Here is a 12254-nt window from a genome sequence, read left to right on the forward strand (position 1 = left end):
ATGAGGGCTTCAGGTAGACACAGGAGGCACAGTTTCTTAAGATCACAGTCTGCTTTATTTAACTTCATAAAGCACCGCGCTGGTACGGACATCACATGGCATGCACAGGCAGGAAAACAGGTACATTTCCAAACCTCAGCCCTTCAGATTATGTTCAGTCCATAAGTCCCTGCAGAGCCTTCTCAGATTCTGTTTCCTTACCTCCACCCACCAATACACCCAGCTACTTCCTCCAGCACAGGAACTTTAGTGCAGGGCCATGGGTGTGTCCAGAGGCCTGACTTTCATTCCTGGGACCACACCCCAAGGTGGAGATATGGTGAACAGCCGTCCCACCTATCTCATTAGCTGTCCACAACAGAGCCGGCCCATGTAACACACCTTAACCCTCTCAGCATAGTACCAGTGATTATATCACATATCCTCCCCCTCTGCCCAAAGCCGGGGGGTTTTGGCACCTTGACATAGCGGACAAGAGCACCCGCTCTGTCCGCCCCAGACTACAGCCCTTGACGTACCGTCCGTCACAGTCACCGACCCTCCCCAGCGAACTCTCTCATACGCCCCCTGGTCAGTCCCAGCTCTCCAAGGCTGCCACCCACGGTCAGTGTAGGAGGGAGTCTCTCTCCCAGTCGATACTACCGTTCTGTCTAACCCTGAGCTATCCCGACCACTAGAGGGGTCACTATTGAGGGGCCTCAGCGGTGAACTGCCAGAAAAGGCGCCATATCCAGGCCCTCCGCAGGGTCTGTGTATAAATCTATCGTGGGCTCTTCTACCCGGGCATCGTCGTCTGTTTCTCGGATTGTCAACGACATTGGCTAACGACACATCGCTACTTTCATTCAGTCCTTTGGATTGTGTCTCACAGGACTGAGACCGTTCAGAGTCTGGGATATAGCCCGATGAATACCTGGGTCCTCTATGACCCTGGCTCCTTTTACCATTGGACTAGCTTTTGCCCTCTGAAGCAACACGCTCATCAAGTGGGCCACCTTTCTCTTCGGGGTCATACCCCCTATATGGTCGCCAAACCACACCAACTTGGCGAAGTTGGTTTGCAATCCTCAGTCTTTCTCGATTCAATTGTTTTAACTCTTCCAGGTATCCCAAACGGGATTCTAGGAGGGCTCGTATATCTTCAACACACCCAGTTGTGCCCACAATGGCACATGGAACCATACCGACTTCACAGGGCCTCCTGGTTTCGTTATGAATATCAATTCTTAATGTCGTCACACCGGTCTCATCAACCATCTCCTGCATGGCTCTTCCATGTCGTCAAATAAGCCTCGAGACCATCTCTCTGGGCACTTGCATGATCTCTTCCACAAACTCCAACAACCGTCGAGCTGTCTTCACCGATTCTGCAGTTGTCCCATAGATACGAAATGTTCCACTGTCTTTATCTAAATGCACAGCTGTGACACCTGGAACCTTCCTGGCTTGCTTAATATTATTTCTTAGTGCTCTCAATGCCAGTCCAATTAATGCTTTCTTCACAACCACTACTTCTTGAAAGCCTGCGGTCAGCTGCGCCAAGCGTCTGGTGTCTTCATCCTTCTTTGCAGTGATGATCCACTTCGTACGAAGACACCGTAGGTGCATGTCACTCAGGATGGCCACTCGCTTCTTTGTGACATCACTGAAAGAGCACACAACCAACTGATTAGTCTCTGCGGCAAAGTACACTTTACAGGCCCCTACTGCCTTCTGGAATCTCTCATGCACCTTCTCAATGGCACAGGCTTCTCTTAAGTCTTCCGGCACGTCTATCCGGCACTTGAAGACTGGTCTGCTTCCTTCACTGTCAAGGACACTAGACTGTTCCTGAGGTCTCTTGCCTTCCTCCATATTCTCCACCAAAGGCTTCACCTGTTGAGTTACACACGTCTCGGGTTCCGCCCCGGCCTCAGAGCCTTCGGGTTTCCGGCTCTTAGCTGAGTCAATCTTCTTGTCTGCGGTCTTGGTCTTACCCACTGAGTCAGTCAGGCTCTCAGCTTCTGATGAGACCTCACATCCAGACTTCACCTCTTCCTCAGAGGCTCTTTCCACTTTTACAGCACCAGCTGTGTCTTGGGACTTCACTGCATTCCCTCCAACTTCCTCTTGGGTCTCTGCAGTGTCACCCTCTGCCTTCTCTTGCGAGTTTACAGTATCGCCTTCTACCAGGGTGTTACGCCCTTCAGCACGGCACTCTGTTCTTCTTAGAACCTTGGCACCATTTTCAACATTCATCACTTCAACACTGGGTAGTTACCGGTCTGCTCACCAGGACCTTTGTGGATTTGTACTCCACCAATACTGTCCAGGATTCCGTCTCCTGTATTACTCTGTAGGATTTCATCTCCTACAGTGCTTTCATCCGACAGACCACCAGCTTCATGCTTGGAAATTATAGGAGACACCGCCATTACTTCTTTGGTCAGTTCCTTCCCTGCAATTTCACCCTGCTGATTTTTGTCATGACAATGTGTCAGTTCAGTCTTTCATTCCTCTTTCTTTTGTAGGATATCACTGTCTGACTCTACCGTAGCAGTTGCTACTGGCAACGTGTTTTCATTACCCAGGTATTTCACTTTCTCTGCACCCTCAGGCGGCATACACTGTGCCACCTCTCGGCGCTTATTACGTCTTCAGCGTCGGGAGGAAGTTTTCCCCTTCTCACACTTCTGTACCTCACTGTACTTGTTTGTCACCTTTCTTGAGTCAGTGTCTTTACTGGAGTCATCGTCACTCCCCCTGGTGTCCTGGACTAACACGTCCCCACTTAACCAGGTGTCGGCCCCCTTTCCTGGAGCTACTATAACTGTAGTGGTCACACTGTCACTTCCTTTTGGAGACGCCATGGTCACCCCTAACCCTTGACAATCCTTATGTGGAGGTACCATCTCCTCATTGCACCCCAATATCCCACAGGGAATCTGTATAACCTCATACGGAAAAGAGGCTTTCTTAGGCGAGGGCCGACTCATTCCTGTGCAATCGGTCCCGGCCTCTGTCTTCCATAAATCCTGAAAGAGCTCAAAGTCCCGTCCTATGATAACCGGATATAACAGATCTGGAACTACCCCCACATCAGGGCGTCCCAAACGTTTGGCCGTCTGAATAATCACCCTGGCCAGAGGATATACTTTAGTGGTCCCATGCACACAACTTCCTTCTATCGTCCTACCCACCATCACATGGAGATCAGGCATGGGTCTCACTAAGGTCAACCGGTTCCCCGGGTCTAACAGACCAGACACACGTAGCCCATTCAAGTCCACGGAGCACTTCTGTGGCCTCATACCGGATGGATAGCCTATACCGCAGGTAGGACATATGTAAGGCGAACCCCATTTCCCCTTGCTATAGTCCACCTGTTTGGCTTGTGAATGCTCCACCCCCTTGTGGGTCACCACCGCTTTCTGAGGCTCCGCCCCCTGTTGGGTAACTTCCCCGCTCCGGGCCTCCGCCATCTTTTGGGCAACCACCCCGTTCCGGGCCTCCGCCCCCTTTTGGGCAACCACACCTTTTTGGGACTCCGCCCCCTTTTGGGCAACCACCCCTTTTTGGGACTCCGCCCCCTTTTGGGCAACCACCCCTTTTTGGGACTTCACCGCCTTTTGGGCAACCACCCCTTTTTGGGACTCCACCGCCTTTTGGGCAACCACCCCTTTTTGGGACTCCACCGCCTTTTGGGAAAGCAACCCCTTTTTGGGACTCCACCGCCTTTTGGGAAACCACCCCTTTCTGGGACTCCACCGCCTTTTGGGCAACCACCCCTTTTTGGGACTCCACTCCCTTTTGGGGTTTCCATGCAATGTCCTTAGCCCCCAGTTCACACCGTTCGCCCTTATCTCCCTGGGCACCCAGTGTCCATACCGGCCCCCGAAGGGAACGCTCAAACTGGTCCATGGCTGCTACATCGCTGCACACTGACAGCTCCTGCTGTCCCCGCACCAGGAACTGGTACAGCTCCTCCACAACGTCTGCATGACCCATTCCCTCTTTTCGGCTTTCAGCCCCAACTGCTGTCACTGGCCCTCCTGCACATGCTGTTGGTGTTGCTGGCTCTGCAGCAGCTGTTTCAGGAGCCCCTCCATGCTGCAACGAGAAGAGGAACAGGAGGGGCGCTCCAATGGGTAATACCCGGTGGGCAAAGACAGGGGGGTTAGAGAACCACTAACCTTTCCGGGTTGTACCGCCCGTACAACCAGGATCTCCAGCTTGTGGTGTATCACTGCTCACCAAGCAGGGCCCCGCAATTCCGGGCTGGCCTGGAACCTCCAGTCGCTGGACTCTCGCCACTGAAGCACGGAACCCCGCCACCTGCTGCTTCGCCGCCAGGTGCTTGAGGGCGCTGTCACTGTTCGTGGACCCGCCGATCCACAGCTGTGTATATCCACCACGTGCTCCTGGGAACGCTGCCCGCTATCTAGCACCATATGTGACGTTGCACCTTGCAACATAGGGGGATACTCGCTCAGTATGAGGGCTTCAGGTAGACACAGGAGGCACAGTTTCTTAAGATCACAGCCTGCTTTATTCAACTTCATAAAGCACCGCGCTGGTACGAACATCAGATGGCATGCACAGGCAGGAAAACAGGTACATTCCCAAACCTCAGCCCTTCAGATTATGTTCAGTCCATAAGTCCCTGCAGAGCCTTCTCAGATGTTGTTTCCTTACCTCCACCCACCAATACACCCAGCTACTTCCTCCAGCACAGGAACTTCAGTCCAGGGCCATGGGTGTGTCCAGAGGCCTGACTTTCATTCCTGGGACCACACCCCGAGGTGGAGATATGGTGAACAGCCGTCCCACCTATCTCATTAGCTGTCCACAACAGAGCTGGCCCAGGTAACACACCTTAACCCTCTCAGCATAGTACCAGTGATTATATCACAACAGGTAAACATGATACAGATAACTACGTGGAATGTTAAAGGGCTGAGATCACCTAACAAACGAGCAATGATATTGAGACATCTGAAAAGACTAAAGACAGACATTGCCTTATTACAGGAAACCCACTTGGGAGGAGAGGACTTTTTCCGCATGAAGAAACATTGGGTGGGTACCGTTTACGGGGCAGCGGCACAAGGTAGAAAAGCGGGCACTAGGATCCTAATAAATAAACAACTCAGTCATGAGGTAGTGGCACATGAGGCAGACGACCATGGAAGGTGGCAGCACTTAACAATCGTTAGTCCAGCGGGTAAACTCAGTATTTATAATGTCTATGGCCCAAATTCACAACAAATCACATTCCATGATGGCATAAAGGCCACCATATTAGCAGATGGGGAGGCTAACATTATAGTAGGAGGCGATTTTAACACCGTCCCAGACTCAGCTGAAGATAGGAGGAGGGGCGAGGAGGGGACAGCTAATGTGGGCAGGAGTTTAGATAATAGGGATGTAACATTAGAAGACGTAGGATTGAAAGACATCTGGAGACTAACTCACCCACATGACAGAGAGTATACACATTTTTCTCACCCTCATGATAGCTGCTCACGTATTGATCAGTTCTAGATCTCGCAAGATTTACTGAGTGGAACGCAAGATTGTGTGATAGAGAATATGGTGATCTCTGATCATAGTCCGGTGAGATTGGGCATTAGAGAGAAATTCAGGAGAGGTACAGATATCATATGGAGATTCCCATCGTTCCTTCTCAGGCAAGATAATTTCCACAAGGTGCTACAGGAGTGGTGGGGAGAATTCGCAGAGGACAATAAGGAACATAGAGCGTCCCCAGTGATATTTTGGGAAACGGCAAAAGCGGTCCTAAGGGGCCGTCTGGTGGGGTACGCAGCCACGATCAAACGGAAAACCAATGAGAATTATAATTTCCATAGTGAAGCCGAACGGGTAGCATATACAAATTATGTGACAAATAGATCTCCCATGACAAAAGGCAGATGGCTGGAGGCAAAAGAGGGATTTGACGAATGGGCCAAAAAAAAGGAACAACTATTCTGGTCGCACAAGGAGGTTGACTTACATAGGTTTGGCAACAAGGCGGGGAGGATGTTGGCAAGGGGCAGCAGAAAAATTACAGTGATCTCTAAACTGAAAACAAAGGGGGGAGAGGTGACTACGGATCCTAAGGACATTAATAAATTGCTGGGAGATTGCTATAGAAAACTATATGGGTCAGGGAATAACGACATGACTGATGAGGCAGAGTGGCTAAAACAAGCCCAAATGCCTAGCTTGACGGAGGAAGATTTGAGTGCCTTAAACGCAGATATCACAGTAGAGGAGGTGACGAGAACAATTGGGGAGCTTAACACCAACAAGGCACCGGGACCTGACGGTTTTAACAGTGAATTCTATAAGGCTCTGAAGGATCTGATCTCGCCGGATCTAACCTCAGTCTTTAATGCTTTCCTGGGAGGGGCGGAAATACCCAAAAATTCCAACATAGCATATATTAAATTACTCCCCAAGGGAACCAAGGACCTGGATGATCCCTCTAGTTATAGACCTATATCGCTCATAAATCAGGATTTAAAAATTATGTCCAAGATCATGGCTAATAGACTGTCCGAGATCTTACCCAGGATCATTACGAACCACCAGGTGGGGTTTATTAAGGGGAGAAATGCCGTTACCAATATCCGAAAGACAATTCTAGTGGTAGACGCGGTTAGACTGGGTCTCACTGAGGGAGGGGCTAGACCTGCCCTAGTTACACTTGACGCAGAAAAAGCGTTTGATAATGTAAATTGGAGGTTGTTAGACAGGGTAATGGAGGCCATAGGGATTGTAGGCAAGATGAGACTTTACATTAGAAACCTTTATGCCAACCGGGAGCTAGGGTACACACTCCGGGCTTTCTATCAGACGTGTTCCCTTTGATGAAGGGAACAAGACAGGGTTTGCCATTATCTCCTCTTTTATTCAACCTGGAAATCGAGCCGTTGTCAAGAATACTACAGGGACAAAATAGCTTTAAAGGAATCAAGATAAGGGGTTCAGAAGTAAAGACAGTGCTTTTTGCTGATGACATCATACTTTATATGGGGGACCCCGGTGCGGATTTGCCACAGACTCTTGCCTTGATTGAAAAATTTGGTTCATTCTCCGGTTTCAAACTGAACAAAAAAAGTGCGAGATCATGTTCTTAAAGGGGCATCATGGGACAATGGGGGGACAAATAAGGGATGGCTGTCTATGTGGAATTCCTATAGCACAATCTTCAATTAAATACCTGGGAGTGCATATAGGAAGATCGGTGGAAACAATCTATAACTTGAACTATGGACCGCTAATCAGGAAAATTATAGTTCAATTAAAGGGATGGAAAGGTCTGCCACTTCCATTACTGGCAAGATGCCACCTGATAAAAATGATGAGCTTTCCTAGGCTGCTGTATCCCTTCCAGACGATCCCGCTATTGCTAAAACTAAAGGATGTGAATAAGCTCAACTCCGCATATACAGAATTTGTGTGGAGGGGAAGGAAACCCAGAATAAAGCTGCATACGCTGATGAAGTCAGCAGAGGAGGGAGGTCTAAACTTTCCAGATGTCCAAGGGTATAATCTTGTATGTATCATGAGGCATGTAATTGATTGGGTGAGAGGAACGAGTAGGCACTCAGATCATGCGATGGAAACTAAATATGCGTCACCGTGGGATCTGACGTCCATTCTGCACTCCCCGCTATCCAGGGTTGAAGGGCACATAAGGAACTCAATTATATTCCGAGACACCATGCTAACATGGAAGTCGGTAAGGAAAAAACTGGGGCTCTCATGGAAAGTGTCCAAGTACTTGAACCCCTGGGCATTCCCAAATTTTCCCCTGGGACGAGAAAACAAGCTATTTACTAGATGGAAAGAGAGGGGAGTCAGGAGAATGATAGATGTTATGAATGTGGAGGACAGGAGGTGGATGACAGGTCAGGAAGTGTTGGATAAGTACAACCTTAATAGCTCACATGTCATCCAGTATGAACAATTGAAACATGGAATAATAGGACACCTTGGTGTGGTTGGAAGAGAGCTGAACAGAAGTTCGATTGATGAGTTACTGGAATGTGATGTAACAAGTATAAATGTCTCTAAAATTTATCGATCGCTAAGGGGGGTGCTTATTTCACGGGAGGATAGTCGGACTTTAACAGCGTGGGGGAAACAATTGGGAAGGGAAGAAGTGGTAGATGATATACTGAGAGAATGGGTCCAAGTGCGGAAACATATTACCAATGAGAGATGGAGAGACACTCAATTCAGAATTCTACATAGGGCCATTATGGGTTTCAACATACCAGGTAAAGATAGGTGGTGTCCTAAGTGTCAAAAAGAGAAAACGGATATGCTGCATGGGCTATGGGAATATGAGACAATCGCTAGGTTCTGGAACCAAGTCAGACTATTTGCCCAGTCAACATGGGGAATTTTCAGCAAACTAGACTTAATGGTGTGGATTTTCCACTCCTTTGAGGGAGGAGTAGGAGGAGGACCGAGCACGCAGGAAAAGAGGAAATACGCAATAACGCATGACATAGCCATGATAGCTAAGCATTGCATCTTAAAACACTGGATTCAAAGGGAGAGCCCATCCATAAAGAAGGTTATGGGCGAACTACACAACCTTCTGAAGTGGGAAAAACTAGAAGCGGAGAGGAATAAAGATGGGTTGACAGCCAAGTTTTTTGTGAGATGGAGACATTTTATTGAAAGCCAATTCACACAGGGATAAATAATTAACCTGATGGCACCTTTTGTTCACTCGGAGTGGTATATCCTGAGCGATATCCAGGACAGCCTGGGTAAACTGAGAATCACCTAGGAGGGGGCTCTGGAGGGAGGGGGAGACGAGATGGTTGGGAATACCAAGGCACGCTAGCAAAATTGAAATCGTTCAAGGACGACACAGAGATTTAACGAATTGTATTGCATATGTTATATATTTCATTACCTCTGTTTTGGTTTAATGTTACTGTATACTATCTTAAATCGAACAGCAACATGGAACTCCAAATTGGGGTATCACCCACCTCTTTGTCACATTTTGTCAGACGAATGTTCTTCTTTTGCAATGATATTTGTCATGTTTTTACAAATTTGAAAAATCAATAAAAAACGTTTTGAAAAAAAAAAATGGCCATTCCTCCATAAAGGCTAAATTTGTGGAGTTTATGACTTATAGTTGTCCTGTGGACAGAGTCTCCCCCTGAGTTCTGGATCTCTCCTGCTTTTCCACTGACCATAGGCCTCTTGGCTGCTTCACTAGAATTAGTGCTCTCCTTGCTTGGGATGTTGGTTTAGGTGGACGGCGATGTCTGTAGTTTTGCAGTTGTGCTAAATGTGACAACTCAGCATCTGGAGATTTGTGTGAGGGGTGAACTGTTCTTAATTAGGCCAGATTGCTCCATCTATTGGCAAATCAAGAGACGTTAGCCATTGTTTCATGTCAGACTGACCGGAGCCCTATTGTTTGTTAAATGTGGATTGCCTCAGCCTCTGTGACTACATCAATCAGAGGAAAATTATGCAGTCCGATTGAACTGAACCAATGAAAGAACAATCATCTCCCACCAATCCTGTAAGACACAATACCCTGAAATGAGAACTGAGGGGTATTAAAGGGCTTTGCTCCTGTCAGCACATTCATTCTGTAGAACTTCAGGCTAGGATTCACGGTTTCAGGTGGCGGATCACAGATCTGCTTCACTGCTCAATGCTGAGCCCACAAATTCGCTTGGAGACCCAGGTGAGGACAGTTCAGTTGCCTGGCTACATATCTTGCTGTGCTCTGTCAGCTTTATAAGCTTGCTGCTTTCTCCTCTCAGTGGGTGCTTATCAAAATCGAGGTGCTGCTGGCTGGGATAGTTGGCCCAGGAAGCCCCAAAGTCACAAAGATTCTAATTCCATGCGAGTCAACGGATGGGTGAGACTCAGTCGCTTGTACCATCTTGTGTTCTTTCTGGAAATGTATGATATGTGTTTGCCTGTTGGTGAAGCAATAACATCTTACCAAGGTGTGGTTCCCTCACCCTGTGTTGTCTGAGTAGTGTTCTGCCCACAAGGAAGGAGTACAGGCGTTCCGTTGGATGAGCCCTGGTCTGAGCAGTCTTTCTGAAGACAGCCAGGCCAGCGGATGACTGTACCCACTGACTTTCTTGTCTCCACACTATACTCCTACCATTTTTGGATGATGGATTGAAAACTGCTTAGTGATATGTTCAAAGGTTTTGCCATTTTTTTTTTTTTTACCAAACCCTGCTTTATTCCTCTCCACGGCATTATCCCTGACCTGTCTGGTGTGTTCCTTGTTTTTCAAGATACTGTTTAATCCCTAATATTCTGAAACAAAACTTATGAAACCTTCACAAAACAGCTGTAGTTATACTGAGAATAAATGATACAGATGACTCAATTTACTAATTATGATTTATATTTTTAAATATTTAGAAAAAAATCTATCATTTCCTTTACACTTCACAAATACTTGTTACTTAATTCTGGTATATCACATAAAATCCCAATAAAATACATTTACGTTTGTGGGAGCAATGAGAAAATAAGTGGAAATGTTCCGGGGGTGTGAATAGCTTTACAAGGGGTAAAATTCCTTTATGACTCTAAAAATATTAGACTAGTTCCCTTGATCAATATCCCATCACAAAATCTAGTACTGATAACCTGCAATAATATACTTTTTACGGAAGGCATCCAAGCCCACCTTGCATTTTTGTATTACATTGTAATAAAATCGCCCCGTATCCTTTGTGTTTCCAAAATGAATAATCCCAAGCTTGCTAACCTGTCCTCCTATTGCAGACCTTCCATTCCTTTAATGGCCGCTCTTCTCTGCACCCGCTCTAGTTCAGTTATGTCCTCCTCATTCACCAGAGCCCGAAATTGTGCAAAATACTGTAAGTGTGGCCGCACTAGTGACTTGTATAGAGGCAAAACTGTTCTTGTCCGGAGCATCTGTGCCTCGTTCACTGCATCCTATTATGTTATCTGCCTTGGCAGCAGCTTCCTGGCACTGGTTGGTTTTCTCGTCAACCCACACACTCACGTCTTCTTCAGTGTCATTATTATGCAGTAATTTTGCAAAAATATTTAAAAAAATTTGCAGTTTAAAAATCAGCCAAAAAAGTCTGGAAAGCTAAAAACCTGCAAACATTGAAAAAAACAACCCAAAAATAAACAAACAGATAGTCCCGTGCCATACATATCAAGTAAAAGCCGCTTCTTAATATTATTGGATTAAAAATCATTTTGGTTCCCGCAGCCCCAAAACCAGGAATTGTTTTCTTCTTCATGCCATACATGTTAGCGTTATTTCTGCAGCCAGTGATCGGATATAAAGTCTCCAGTAATTGTATTACTATTTATGTCACATCGTCATCTTCTCCCCATTCAGGTCCCTACAATATCGGATCCTCTCAGTGGAGATCTTCTATATAAGAGAATTCTCCTGATTGCCCCATCAAGGATGGATATGGACAGGGACAAGATGGCGGAGAGGATATTACACCTCACCCTAGAGATCCTCTTCCGGCTTACTGGAGAGGTGAGAGATTCTGATGACGTCACATTACATCATTCTTATCTATGGGAATAACAGATGGACAGAACTGGAGAGGTGAGGACTCTGGAAATGTCTGTAGTGAGATTTATTACTGTGTCTCTCCATAACCAGGATTACATAGTAGTGAAGAAGACCTCTAGTGAGCGCTGTCAGGCCCCTGTGTCTGAGGGATGGGGAAGACCCCTGAGCCAAATCACGGGGCCTCCACCTCACCCCCCGATACATGAGGACATCAATGATCAGAAGATCCTAGAACTCACCCACAAGATGATTGAGCTGCTGACTGGAGAGGTGACACTGCTGGGAATGCTGGGACATTATACAGTAACGCTATGAAGGGATCGGGGGTGACGGTATCATTGTATGTGTCAGGTTCCTATAAGGTGTCAGGACTTCACCGTCTATTTCTCCATGGAGGAGTGGGAGTATTTAGAAGGCCACAAAGACCTGTACAAGGACGTCATGATGGAGGCTCCCCAGCCCCTCACATCACCAGGTAATAGACAGGACTAAATACACACGGCCTATAATTATCTGTATGTAAGGAATGAATTCAGCCTCTGTATGTGTCTCCTCCAGCTCTATCCAGTAAGAGGACAACACCAGAGAGATGTCCCCGTCCTCTTCTCCCACAGGACTGTAAACAAGAAGACCCCGATGTTCCTCAGGATGTGTTTCCTCCAGCTCTATCCAGTAAGAGATATCTACT

At 47.1% G+C, this 12254-nt stretch overlaps 1 pseudogene; it reads left to right on the forward strand.

The window, feature by feature from the left end:
- LOC142258846 (uncharacterized) overlaps positions 1-12254 on the forward strand; it is a 105728-nt pseudogene that overhangs the window by 17801 nt on the left and 75673 nt on the right.

Source organism: Anomaloglossus baeobatrachus (genome assembly GCF_048569485.1).
Source record: "Anomaloglossus baeobatrachus isolate aAnoBae1 chromosome 5 unlocalized genomic scaffold, aAnoBae1.hap1 SUPER_5_unloc_13, whole genome shotgun sequence".
Lineage (NCBI taxonomy): Eukaryota > Metazoa > Chordata > Amphibia > Anura > Aromobatidae > Anomaloglossus > Anomaloglossus baeobatrachus.